Source organism: Molothrus aeneus, chromosome 6 (genome assembly GCF_037042795.1).
Source record: "Molothrus aeneus isolate 106 chromosome 6, BPBGC_Maene_1.0, whole genome shotgun sequence".
NCBI lineage: Eukaryota > Metazoa > Chordata > Aves > Passeriformes > Icteridae > Molothrus > Molothrus aeneus.
Genome location: NC_089651.1, coordinates 18,258,469 through 18,272,700, shown reverse-complemented (window position 1 = coordinate 18,272,700; position 14,232 = coordinate 18,258,469). Strand labels below are relative to the sequence as shown.

At 42.9% G+C, this 14,232-nt stretch overlaps 1 protein-coding gene across 4 annotated transcripts in view; it reads left to right on the top strand.

Annotated features, from left to right (window-relative positions):
* LRRC56 (leucine rich repeat containing 56) overlaps positions 1 to 14,232 on the top strand; it is a 100,755-nt gene that overhangs the window by 9,382 nt on the left and 77,141 nt on the right. For 2 of the 4 annotated variants that reach the window (XM_066551344.1, XM_066551343.1), the window contains exons 4-5: positions 7,414 to 7,558; positions 11,734 to 11,875. The gene's annotated coding sequence lies outside the window, so the exon portion shown is untranslated. Of the gene's footprint in view, positions 1 to 7,413; positions 7,559 to 10,410; positions 10,496 to 11,733; positions 11,876 to 14,232 lie in introns of those variants that run through there. The other 2 variants (XM_066551346.1, XM_066551345.1) reach the window with 2 other exon arrangements.

Here is a 14,232-nt window from a genome sequence, read left to right as displayed (position 1 = left end):
ACATTTCAGAAGTCAGACCTCCTGCAACATTCCTAAGCTGAGATGCCCAAAGCAACATATTGCAAATTTCTTCTCTGGTTTCAGATTCACAACTTTGTGTTTCCTATTTTCAGTCAGCAGACTTCACCTGGGGAAATACTGAGGTTAGCATACGAAAACACTGTTCACAAATGTTACATGAATCCAAGTGATTGATGGAATTTTAGCCATTGACTACCATAGCCTGTGTTAATGTCCAGATGTTGTATTAACACTGGGTGATTTCCCAGTTCTCATTAGCAGTATGCTTTGATGGGGGTAGAAGGTGTTAACTGTACTTTCCCTTCAGTGAGCTGTTTAATCATTGGAGCTTACTAGCAGTGGTATTTGGGGGACTTAGGTGATCACAAAGTTAATTTAGAGTAAAGCAATGACCTCCCTCTGGCTTCTCTGGGACAGTGATCAGGTGAGGGAATGGGGTCAGAACTGCTGCCTTTCCTCTTTTAAGCAGCACTGGTGCTCTTGTGAGGACTAAACAGGAAGCTGCTGCCTTCTTAGTCAAGACCTTCCTGGTTTTCAGGAGCACACTCAGACTGGCTCTCCTGCAGATCAGCACATGCCAGTGAACTTGTTGTAGCATGTTTAGCTGCACGTTCTTGTTGGCTTACTGAGGTCTGATCCAAAGCTTACTGCAGATACAGGGAGGGTTCATGTACTTCTTCAGTGGCCTTTGGTCTACTCTGTGGAGGCAAAAATACAACTGTGATAGATACATGGGTGAGTGAACCCTCCATTACCACCACATTTCACTCTGAGGAGATGGCAAAAGGGATTCTGCAGCCCGACCTTGTGCATCCCAGAGCAGTAAAAGCAACATGAATCCTACTTAATAAGTAATTCAAAAGCACTTTCTGGTTTGTGAATCATCTGCATCCCAGACTTTCTGAGACTCTTGGGTAATGAGACAAGAACAGTGCAGCTTCTGTAGTCATTTCTACCTGCTCACTGGGCTGCTAGCCTGCTCTGGCCCTAATTTTGAGCTGTTCCTTTAAACTGCTCTCTGCAACTAAGCAATTCTCATCTAGAGATCTCAGACATGAAGTAATCCTCCCAGCTTTTCTATTAAAAAAGCCAACTACCATTAAACCTGTTTTACAGGTGGGTAGGCTGAGCTCCAGTCTGCCTGTGATCACAAAGTGTTATTTAGGGCCAAATTGCCTGGTCTGACACATTGCTGCAGCAGGGATGACCACTTTTCTTAGAGGAAAAGAGTGCCCAGGTGGAGGCAGGGCTGGCCTCTGTGTACGTGCTTTGCACATGACTGTGAATTACATAAACCTCACTGGCTGCATGGCTGGAATCCAGGTGTCCCTTGGATGAAGATGCACGTGTAGGGTAAACTAAAATGCCATGCTGGGCTCTGTGTGCTGAGCAGGTGGGAATGCACAACTCTGCCTGATTGCTTATGCCTGAGTCACCTCCTTCAGCATTTGCCACTGCCTAGCATGTTAGCATGCTGCCTGCTGGATAATAAATGACTTCATCTGCTGCAGCAGTGAGGATACTATTAAAAATTAACCCTGGGAAATGGTCCCACATATCTTTTTTCATTCAGACGCAGACAAAGGGGAAAAGGAGAGGAATGCTGTTGAAATGGGATTTGCAGAAAAGGCAAGTGGTGAGTTTTTAGTAATGAGGATGGCTCAGGCTTCAGTTTAATCACTGCAGTTGTTGGCAGTGATATCGATTATCAAAATTCAGAGGGCTTAAGGCACTTGATAAAGTTAAAAGCAGTGCAGGTAGAAAAGACTCAGTAGGCATATTGCAGAGGAGGTCAAAGAATGGGATAAATGGGGATTACTGTGCTGACATACAATTTATGACCTGTTTGCAGAAATAAATTAATTCATCATGTGGAAATATTACCACTTTTAAGGAATTATGCTATCTGATTTCATCTGTAGATTAAACACTCTCAGTTTTGGTTTATGTATTGCATGCTTTTCTCATAGTAGCACACTTAGAACCACACCTTACCTATTGCAGCATGCAGAGTATATTTACAGAAGTGAAGGATTTGTATTAAATGTCTCAGGAAACAGTGCAGCTGACAGACAGATATTTCATTTTCTTGGCTTCTCTTGCCTCCAGCACCCACACAGTATCCATCAAATTGTCTGGAGTCAAATCCTCACAGGCTGCATTTGAGGCTTGGGCAAGGAGCCAGCCTGGTTTAGAGAGCAAAGTCCTGTCTGTCCGCACGCACTTCCCACCGTCTGTGTGCTGCAGTCTGGAGCAGGGGAGCTCAGTCTAAGGTTCAACAAAAAATACCCCTTTAACTCCCTTTGTATTGTTCCAAGAAAGGGATTTGGTGTGAAGCCTGCAGACACATGTCTTAATGATTCCATTGTTGACACAAAAATTCCACCTTGTTCTGAGCCGTCATTCAGCTGGCTTTGGTACAGCAGCAAGCAGCACATCCCATCCTGAGCCCATCCTGAGGGATGTCCCAGCTCCTTGAGCTGCTCCCTTCATAGATGGTTGGTACCTATAGATGGTCTGGATTGCAGCACAGGCTGTAATGCCAGGTGCACTCACTGTGCAAGCAGATCTGCCCTCTGGCTGGCATGCTTTTTTCCAGAAGCATATTGTGGCTGTTGATTTCATAAATGTACTGTGATATGACGGCACCTATCCAAGGGCCAAGATGAGGTCTGCATGTTTGTCCTGAGTCACCTGCTCATCTCCACATGACAGAGGTATTTTAAAATGTTGGGCTTAAGCAACATTTCCTGCTGCAGCAGAAAAATTATATAAAGTTCCTTCATAGACAGTGTTAAAAATTTGCTGGATGAAAAGTACTCAGATATTGCTTTGTCCAAATTGGAGACAATTCCTACTGTAAGATCTTTCCCTATCTATGATATTTACGGAACCATGGTTGAAATATTCCTCAGGCTAATTCTTTTATTTATTGTCTCTCCTTTCTCTCTCCATCCAGAGAGAGCTTTGTCATTAGCCCTAATCCCTGGTACCTACATACAGCTCTTGCTGCAGCCAAGCACACTGCTGGAGCAAGGATTTTATTTTAATGATTACTGACCAGGAATTATCACAACAGTTGTCATCAACACAACACCGATTCATAAATATGGTCTTTGTGGGGCTTTTGGAAACCCAACAGCTTAGAGTTAGTTTGGCACCTCTTTGCAGATTAGATGGTGCACGTTGAAATCACTTCCTTTAACGTCAATAGATTTGAATCACACCCATGGTGGGGTTATTTATTTCCCTTCCCTTCACCCCCATGCCCCCCAGGTCTCTGTATTTCACTCTCCAGGTTGCCAAGGGCTGTGTGTGTTGCTCGTGTGTTGTGGAATATCTCAAAGAAGAAAGAAGTGACCTGTGCAAACAGCTGTAGGCATATGTCCAGCTGCCCAATTCTCTAGAAAATGAAACTGTGATCCACGCCTGGAAAATCTGCTTCCACAAGCCAGGAGTTAACCAGTAAACAATGAATACATAGTTGTGTCCTAGACACTTGTGTTTCCACTGGCTTTTAAGGAGAATGAGAAGGAAATTATATTTTTAACAGCAGCTCAACTTGCAACTTGATCTGCTACTGCAGGGAGAAATCAACTGATAACTTAGATATTAGCCAGCTGCCAATGTTTGGTACGCAAGGTTACTTGGAATGGTCTGTGTTAGCACAACCACAGCATGGCATAGGAAGTGGCCATTGTAGGGCAGGACAAGGGAAGCTAGTGTGTATTCCAAGGAAGATAGGTTCTGCCAGTGGTGATGTGTCAGGAGTTGTTGGGGGATACACATTTCACTTTCTCAAAAGTCCATCTCCGTTTCTAACAGTGGGAAAGTCTAGGAACGAAAGGTCTTTGCTCGGACTGTGAAGGAAGTGAATGAAGGTGAGTCACAGTACTGTAGGAGCTTCATGGCTCCTACAAATAACAGTAGTTTGTGGACATGGGAGGATTCCCATTCTGAATTTCTGTCTTCTTCTGAAGGGATTTGTTCAGCCATATGCCCATGACCCAGCTCAGGCAGCAGGAGTTTCTGTTCAACCAATATAAGGGTTAACCCAGGGTCTCTTCTAAGGTGTTTCAAGAAAAGAGGATGGAGTGCTTAGCCGAAAGGGCAGGCATTCAGGTCAAAGAGCAGTGATAAAGCAGGTTTTCATGGCCAAAGAGACGGCTTACAAACACGACTGGAGTTCCCTGTGGAAGACAACATGCCATGGTCACTGCCATGTACTGTCACCACATAGTGGGGCTGCTGACAGATCCAGCCTTGAAAAGGCTGTTAAGCAAGGCTTTTGGGGTAGGTGTGAGATTTCTGTGGACTGGGATGTGTTTTATGGTTTTCAGTACTTGGAAACACTACCTGAGCATCTGTCTGGGTCTCAGCCAGCATGCTGAGTTAGGTAATAAAGCTGAATTTTTACTGAAACTTTTAGACAGTGCATAAAACATACAGAAGCATACCAATGATACATCTTTTCTCATCACTATTCTAACTTAGCTGCTGGAATGTAAGTACACAGTCTTTTTTCTAAGCACACATTATGCAGAATCAGAGCCAAGGCTGTAAAGAGAGTGCCTGGAAATCAGGTCTCTCCTGTCATTTTGGGGACAGGGAAACATCCTTCATTCTCCATGAGGATGGGATTCCTTCTAGTAGTCTAGAGGAAGTTATACATGGTAATGACTCAAATATAGATGAATCCCAAGGCTTTCCAAAGAGGCTATCCATGGAAAAGGCAACCTGAGCTGCTTAAATTCTAGGGAAAATCCTAGTATGGTATGGTGGTGTGTTGCATCACTTTTCATTCCTGTGCAGTATTTGCTGAACTTGACTCCAGGCTGCCTGCAGCAGCAGCAGATGTGTAGGGTCAAAGGTTCCTTTGACAGAGCAGAGAGGACCATTGTTGCCTTTGCTCAGTGATGCTGAGCCAGAAGGAAGCACAAATCACCTCGTAGACTGTGGAGCTGAAACAACCCTGGGGATGGGCAGGGCACTTGAGGCAAAAGGGAGACTTTGGCTCTTAGAATGTTAGGACAGGAAGCCAAGCTAACTTCAGGCTTCAGGCTACAGGTGCTGGCCCTAGGATTACATGGGTGAGCACAGGGGTGCACAGGGTATACAGTGTTTGTTCCAGACTGCAGAACTGCCTGGCCCCATTTATCTACCTGCTGATCTCCTCCCTCCACATCTGCAGACTGCACTCCAGCCACCTTATTTCCTGCCCTGCAGGGTGGGGATTTGTTGAGGACTTTTGCCAGAGCTGTTGTCTGTAGCGTGGCTCGCAATGGTGCTGTTGCTGTGATGGCTGAAAGCCCCAGTGTACATGAGTTGCATTCAGAGTAAGCTTTGAACTGTGCAAAGTGCATGCAAACTAGGGGTGTAATGGCATGCAAACTGGTGCTTTGACCTGATTAAATTTTTTTAAAGCCCCAATTTCTCCACTCCTTCACATCATATGTTGTCACACTGATGGGAAGTGAAAATAACAACCCCTTTCTGATTCAGTAACATTTTATGGTGGCTTTGCATTGGCACAAAAAGCAAGTACACATTGGAAAGCTGCTGTTTCCCGTCTGAAGACAGCTAGATGAATTTCACTGCTAAATCCTGCTTGGAAAAACAAACCTAAAAAGCACAGTGAGGCCACAGGTTCCTTTACACTGCAGCAAGCAATGAAAAAGAACAAATGTTGCTCCTGAAAAACTGTGGAGGAAGAGTCACTGACTATAACTCCTTTCCAACATCAATTCATTTTCCCCTTACTTTAATGTTGAAAACAAAGTCGTAACTCAATCATTGACCATGGAATTCATACCAGAAGAAATGCAAGGACCACCAACAATGTGGTCCAGGTGTGGATTATAAATATCATCAGGAAAAGACATTCTGTGTCCCAGGGGCATTAATCATGCAGCCAGTGCTCTTCCTTTTATATTTTAATTTTAAGTCTGCCATTTTTAAGGCTTCTCAGCAAGCCTTTCTCCTGCAGAGGAATCCTACCACAACAAGCACAGTGATACAGCTAAACTGAATGAAGCCCTGTAGTAGTACTACAGTTGTAACAACATTGGGATTTATACCTACCAATTCTTTGATAAAAATTACCATCTGGCAGTTGCAGAGAAGCTTTGGACTTGTCCCATACCATGGGACAGGATACCATACACTGGAAAAGCACATGTGTGCAGACAGCATCCTTGAGCTTTCCAAAACCAGGAAATAGTTTAACCCAAAAGAAACTGAGAAAGGTAGAGGGCCTTGAACAGAGGCACAAAATAATAATAACTTATATACAGGGATTTCAAGTTACCATTTATTCATCTGGAGTCAGGAATTAAATAAACAAGGGAGTATAAGCATACTTTTCTGGCTCTCAGTATTTTTTTCAGATAAGAAGCTTTTGTTTCCTTTTTCCTGTAAAAATGTAAAGGGAGAAAAATTTTACATTTACTAATTTATTTACAACTTTTCATTATACTTTAGGAAGAAATAGGAAATAAGCCCTTCTGGAATTAGGCAGTCCTGGCTCAGTGGCTCAAATATTAGTACATTGCCCTATCTCACCTTTGCTACCCCATGTCTTTCATCCCAATCAATCATCTTGACTGCACAGTAATGCAACTAATTCTGAGTAGAATCTCTTGGTCATGAACCAGAATCTGCTTTTCTAAAGCAATAGCACAAAGGAAGGAAAGATCCCTCTAGTGCAGCATCTGCACTGGGTATTGCTTTAAAGTGGGATTCTACCAGAGTTCTTCCCTCCCAGCAGAGCTGAGTCAGGATTTAAGCTAAAGAGATATCCCAACGCAATTGAAGCCTGTCTTAAGCTCACCTTTTCGCTAAGAGACCCTACACCAGGACAAGGTACCACTTGGTGTTTTTATTGCCTTCTAGTACCCCAGAAATTTACCAAGCCAAGGAGGGTGTTCACTTTCCTTGAGCGAGCCTGCAGCAATGAGAGGAGACAGGTTCTGTCACTCAGCACTGGCTCAGGACCTCAGAAGTGTGTGGTCACCTTCAAAGGCCACACACAGTTTCTGTGTAACTTTGGTGACATCAGTAGTTTGGTTCACTTGTTTATAGAAGCAAGGGCAACATAAAACTATGGATGCCCATCTTTCAGTGTGAGTTCAAATACTCTTTAAAACTGTTATCAAAAGTTTTTCCAGGTCTAGTTCAGTTTGAAAAGATACAGCTTTGTATAAAGTGCCAAATGTTTCCTGATGAAGCTTTCCTTTCTGATTGCAGTTTACGAATTCAAATAAGCCTTGAAAAGGAGCAAAAACAAATGCCCAGATTCATGGAATCAGAGAAGATGTTTTATTAACTGAATTCTCTCATTGCCCTTTCTTTTCATGCCAGGTGCAGTAACAGAAAAATAAATTCACTTTGCAGACTCCTGTCATCCTCCGGATCTTTGGATCAGTCTCTCAGCCTCATTCATTGCTTCTGAGGATGAACTTCTCAACACCTGCTGTGGTCGAAACTGTTCTTACATCATCTCTTGAACGCAGTGACTTCAATCACGTGAGACCATGAGGTTAATGCCACAGTCGAGACTTCAAAGCTGTTTCTGCAGACCTGAGCTGATTTTTTTTTTAAAATTCTACAGTAGCTGCTGGTTCTTAACCAGCAGAAGAATTACCAAAGTTTGTAGTGTTCTGCTTATCATGCAATACAAGAAGATGGGAAAATTTTCTAGCAGAACTGCAGTCTGGGTGGGGGTGGCAGTACTGTAGGATGAGTTCTCCACTTAATCTCAGATTAGTTTTGATTTTTGTCTTTTTGTATAAAATGGAGATGAAAATCCTTGTTCTATATTACCTACTTGAACCAGATGACCTTTAAAAGGCCCCTTCCAACTCAAACTATTCTATGATTCTATGAAATTGTTAGTTGTGCAGCAAAAGGGATTCTCACAAGAAAAAACGTGATTACGGGGCTACTAATGAGGGTAAGAGATCAGGCTACAGGGGGAACTATCTTTAGACAGACACTTTGAACAATCTTTCAGAAGGGGGGAGACACTGATACATATCTAAATGAGTCTGGGTTATGTGCAATAGCAGAAAACTTTCCTCTGACCAGAAACTTCCCTCTGGTTCTGTGTTTCTGTGTTGTGGGACAATGAAATTCTTAAATGTTAATTATGCAAGTAGCAACAGCGATTATCTATTGATCAATAATATTAATTATAGACTGGATTGATTGGATGTTGCTTGTGACTGAATGAAACCAGAAGAACAGACAAATCTCTTCTTGTAAAATAGGACTCCCAAAGGAAAAGCAAGTTTATCTAGGCTTGGCTTTCAGAGGAGGCTTCACCCAATTCCTGTTCATTTGGGTAGGACCAATGGAATTAATCCAGAGTAACACATATTTTGCAGTTCCTGTGAAGGTGAGACAGAAGCAGGTCCACTGTCTCCAGGTAGGTCCAAGGTATGCTAATTGTCAATACTAGGATTCTAAAACTTTCTTGGATAAACTGAAACATAACTTTTCTTTCCAATAAAGCTTCATGAATGTACAACCTGGTTCCTGCATAGACATCACATCAGCTTCACAGTTATTAATTTACAGATTTCTCACTGACCTTAGCTCAGTTCTGGGAATGGTGCCAGCCATTTACAATTACAGTAACTCTGAATAAAGAGACATAAAGCTTCTGTATCTACCCTGAAATTGTGCCAGAATTTTCTCTTCCTCAGTGATGGAAAGATAGATGCATTTCTTCAATTGGTTTTGAATAGTTCAGACTGTGTTGGCCATAAGTAGATTATTTCCAGCAAAACGAGGAAAAGAAGAAAATTGCCATGCAGATGTGTGCATTCACAATATAATACATGTGATCCACAGATAATCTTTGGGAAGAGTGTCCCAAGAAGGTGTATGTTGGGAAACTGAGTCAAGGTGATTTGAGCTAGTTACCTGGGAAAAAAACGGCAGAGTTGGGAATAAAATTCCAGGGGCAGATGCTTGATTCAGTATTGTTTTCACTGAATCACACTACCTTCCTGGAGCACGTCAAGGCCCATTGCCTTCCTTCCTGTGAACATGGGCAGCTGGATTGCAATGACAGCAGGTGGAGCTGAGTGTGCTCATCACCTTGGAAAATCAGGCCCCTGGTGATTCTCCCCGATGTTAATTGACCGTCAGACCCTGCAAGAGGGGAGTCAACACATTTCCTGACCTATGGTTTAAGTGTTTTCCAAACCCTAGAGTAAATTGAATGTAGTTATAGAGGAAATGCTGATGCAATCCACCAGCAGCTGCTGCCCTCCCACATCCTCACAAAGAAGGTGTGAGGGGGTGAATTGCATGCAAGCAGTGTAGTCAAAACCCCAGCAGCTACTACGTGGCAGGCAGGACTCTGTGCCTTCCCTCCAGACCTCTTGCCTTCCTGCCTCTGAGAGAAACACTGCTAAGGGCTGTTTTTGAGAAAATGCTGGGGACCATCCTGAAGGTAAACCCCTGAAAAAGTAGGCTTTTCCTATGGGACAACTGAGCACCTCAGAGGATATGATAGGAATCACATCTTCCTAGGTGCCTGATTTAGGAATCCTATATTGAAATGTGGAAATGTAGGTATATTCTGTGAGTGAGAATGGTAAGAGCTGCACTAGAGCTGCCCTCTTGCACTGAGATGTTTAATGATGTCACCAACAAAAGTTGAACCACATTTGTTGGATCCAGATTATGACAAACTTAATTCTCACGTGTCAAATCTTTTGACATTTCTGGTCTGGAAATTTATTTCAGTCTGTTTGGGTTTTAGTTGGTTGTTTTGGGGTTTTTCTTTGTTGGTTGTTTGGGGGTTTTTTTGTTTGGTTTTTTTTTTGGGTTTTTTTTTTTTGGTTGTTTTTTTTTTTTTTTTTGTTTTTGTTTTTGGTTTTTTTTAATGCAAAATCATTTGGTGAAACCAGCCTTGTTATCTGCCACAAGCTGCATTTTTTGCACGCACTGCAGGAGTGTGGGATCACCTTTGTGCATGATGATGTCGTTAGTTTTTCATCGGCCGGCAAAGGTTTTGGATGTTGTGAGGAGCAGAGATGTCCCCAACCCCTCCTTCAGCCGTGTGATCACAGGTCACCGAAATCCCACACAGGTCCTGCTGCCTTTCCCGTCCCGTTCCTGTCCTCAGTTCCGTGCCCACCCCTGCTCCCCCCATTTTGCTCCCGCTGTTTGCCCCGCCGCTTTTCCCACTGCAAGCGCGCTGCTCTGCTGCTCCCAGCCCTGAACCCTTCCTGCCTCGGGAGGCTCTCCAGCCTTTCCTCCTCCTCCTCCTCCTCCCGGCGCAGGCAGCGGGCGGGGCCGCTGCGAAGGGAGGATGGATGGATGGACAGACGGACGAATGGATGGGCGGGCCCGGAGGCCGCTCCAGGTGCCGGGGCCGTGGCGTTGCCGGGCGACGGGCGGCCGCTGTCGCTCCCTCCCCGCTGCTCTCCCGTTCTCCCCGCGGCCCCGGCACGGCCGGCAGGTAGGAACCGGCCCGTGGGGAGAGAGGGTGGGAGCCCGGAGGGGTCTGTGTGTGTGGGAGGGGGTGTGGGCGTGGGGCTGGGTTCCCCTCCTTTCCCTTGTGCACCGCGGTTAAGGGGCGTTGGGAAAAGGCCGTTGTGGGGGCCACGGTGTCCGTGTGGGACACACTGCCCGGGATGGGACACACTGCCCGATGTCGGACACCTCCGATGCTTTCCAGAGTTTGAAAACCCCACCAAGGCTTGTGCATCGCTGTAGCAATCCAGCCTATGTGCAGGTGGAAAGCACCTGAGGTCTGAGACTGAAAGTCTCTGTTTATGTTCTGGTAGATGTAACAGCATGTTTAAATTTAATGTTTTGGTGGAGCTCTGAGGAGAACGAAGTTAATGAATAAATAATCCTAGGCAGGTGTAAGTTGTAGAAATATCCCCAGGTGTTTCACACTGAGGGGGTTGTGCTCCTCCATGGTGCCCCCTCAGCTGCGCTTGAAGGGCTGAAGAGCCTTGCCAGTGCCAAACTTACAGCTTTAAAGTTCCTTCAGCTTCTTGCAGAAAGGGCTCAGGCATGGTCCCTGCCCTGCTCATGACCCCTCTGTGGTATGGAAAATTATTTCTGTCAGCAAGAAGCTCTCTTTGCCCCTCATAGTTTTTAGCAGTCAGTAATTAGTTAATTGGATATGTTCACCTCTCCCTTTGTCTTGTCTGTGAGGCCTGTGCTCTCCTGGCTCTGCACCTGTCTCATTTAACTATTGACGCCTGATAGAAATGTTCCTGCTCACCTATTATTTTCCATTTTGACTGCTTTTACATGGCAATATTTTCTGACAACTGATACAGCGAAAGTATGCTAAATATTGACATTAAACTTTTATCCCATGCTACCCCAATGGCAATGTTTTCTCTAACACAGAATCAACTTACTCCTACCAGAAAATCAGTGTTCCTTTTGATCAGTAAAAAGCTTCTTTTTCCCCAACTATGTAGATCCTTCTCTATCAAGTCCTTCACTTTCTCCTCCTCTCTTTGGGAACTCTAATGAGTTACACTTTCATTCAGCTCTTCTAGGCTCTACTGCTTCGTGTCCTGTTCCACTTTTAAGCCCTATTGAGCATGGACTTCTGCTGCTACAGTGAATAAAGTACTTCTCTTTATTAATTGCTAAGTGCTCAGACTCTCTTGGGTTTGTTTTGTTGTTTTGTTTTTTGTTGTCTTGAAGATTGTGTTCTTACTATTGTTTTAGCAGGACATGGTTCAATTAAATAACACTATGAGCACCTGTCAGTCAAGATAAATGAAGATAAACAGCTGTGACTACTAAATTAAAATCTCTGTAGGAGAGGAATGGGAAATGATGCAGAACAGCAGTGGCCTTGGAAGAAAAGGTAAAGTAATTTAAAATGTACAAATTGCTGAAAATGTTTCAGAACCTTTTAAAATTACTCTCCCATTTAATGGTATTACTTTTTTCATGTTATTTTGTCTGGTTTCAACTTACCTAAAATTGTGGATTAAATGTACAGTGTTCAGGCATGTCTGATCTCAGAGTTGCTGGCATTAACAGGTTTTGTTGTGGAGGTTTTTTTGTTGTGGTGATTTTTTCTGGACTTTGTAATCTCTTTCTTGGCTTTAACACTGAGAATGAAAATCCTTCTGTAGGTCTGACCTCTCAAGGGATTGATAGATGGATACACCTACCTGTGGGCAGCTCAGTTTGTTAGTTGTACACTGCTGTCAGTAAGAGAACAGGCTCTGCCCATGGCCTGGGATGCCATCAGCCCGTTCTTCCACAATTCAAGGGACCTGATCCATATAAAGCAGGATGCAGATTCCATGTGAAACCAGATGTGAGTTTAGCATTGGAATGGAATGATATTACTGATGATGATGATGCAGGTGCTTTTCTAACTGAAGTTCCTTAGGGGACACCGTTAAAGCAATCATGTTTATCCTCAATGTTTGAAGTAGTATAAAAGTGCTGCAAAATAGTAACATTCTGTAACATATCATAAATTTGGGATTGCTACATTTGTCACTAATGGGAATGGATTAATATTTATTTGTTAGGAACTTTAAAGAGGTTACTTTTTTAAATAGGAAAATTAATGAGCTTTTCATAGAAATTATTTAGACATATATCTGCATGATTTTCATTTACTATTCTAATGGTTACTATTCTAATGGTTAGTGTTTTTATACCTTCTATGGAGTCACATGTGGGCTTGAAAAAAAAAATTGGAAGTAAGACCTATTTTATATCAGTAGGGTCACAATTACTTGCTGTACAAATCAGAAGACCAGATTTGCCGTGGCAGATGCAATAAGTACTAACATGTCTGTATTAGAGGGAAAAGATTATGGACTCTAGCTACTTCACAGAAACATTATCTGATATTTCAAAAAAAACAGAGAGCACACCTTTCTTTGACTACAGCTTCTCACATCTGGAAGCAATATTCAAAGTATAGCAAGCTGGCTGTTTATCTCACATATTTTACATCTTTCATTTTAAATTATTTTTTAGAATGGAGTTCTAAAACTACCTTGGTTTCCTTTTTTTTTTTTCCAACATTCCTATGTGGTGATTGGGTATGGTTTTGCTTTATTTTAATGGAGTACCCACCCAAGTTCGAAGTAGGGGAAAGAAACATATTTAGAATGAAGGGGCTTAAGTAAATTATTGATACTTGGGAAAGAGCATTTAGCTATTGTGTTTGTTATCTGAAAATATAATCTGGTAAAACAGACAGTGTTAAAAATCCTGAGAATAGGGGTTGAAAACAGTGGAGGTTCATGTACTGTCTTTATGGCCATATCTTGAATTTTATGTGCAAAGCTGATCATCTTGGAGGGTAAATGGCAGAACTGAAATTCTTTCCATGAAATGCTTTGGAGAGAAGGGGAAATGAAATGAGGTGATGCAAAAGAAAGCTATAATTTAATGAATGGCATGGACAGTTGGATGTATCCTCCATAGTTCTAACTGCTGTTGACCCAATTTCTAATTTTGCCTCCAAGCAACCTATGCCCATCTTCCACAATTTAAATAAATACAATGCAAAAATACACTTTCTCAGTTTTTAAAGCTGCTTCCTGATGAAATTTCTGTGTCTTCTTTAGTCATTGGATGGCTATTTGTCATGCCCTGAGACATGACAAATAATTGTTCCCCATACACCTCCCCAGCCGTTGAACACTACTCACCTTTTGGACTGGGAAGATACTGATTGCCAGAAATTACAGCAGCATGCCAGAGAAAGGACCACTTTGGACTATCTCTGCTTCTGATAGTGTTTGTAAAGGATCTGTTTCTGACTACAGTAGTTGCCTTGGCCCAGCAGGACAGGTATAATGCCACCTCGTCAGTAGCCCAAACTGACTTCTCATGGTTCCTTTTCACTGCGAGTCTTTTGCCCTTGCTAACATTTTGGCAATGTCTGTTACTAAATAAGCTCCGCTAACAGTGGCATCACCCACTGTTCAGTGTTTCTCTACAAGTTGATTTAGAGTCTATCTCTTTTTATGCAATCTGTCTCGTGTGAGCAGCACATTGGAAATCAGAAACTTCCCAGCCACTCTTCAACAGCTTTGCAGGCTGGGAAGGAATCTCTTGCTTTAAATAGCTTAATTACCAAACAAAATTGACTGAATATTGTTTGAGGACAACCAGAGTATGTTGAAACTCAGAAATGCCATATATGTTGCATTTTCATCCTGCACAGAAGTTTGTGTTTCAAAAGGC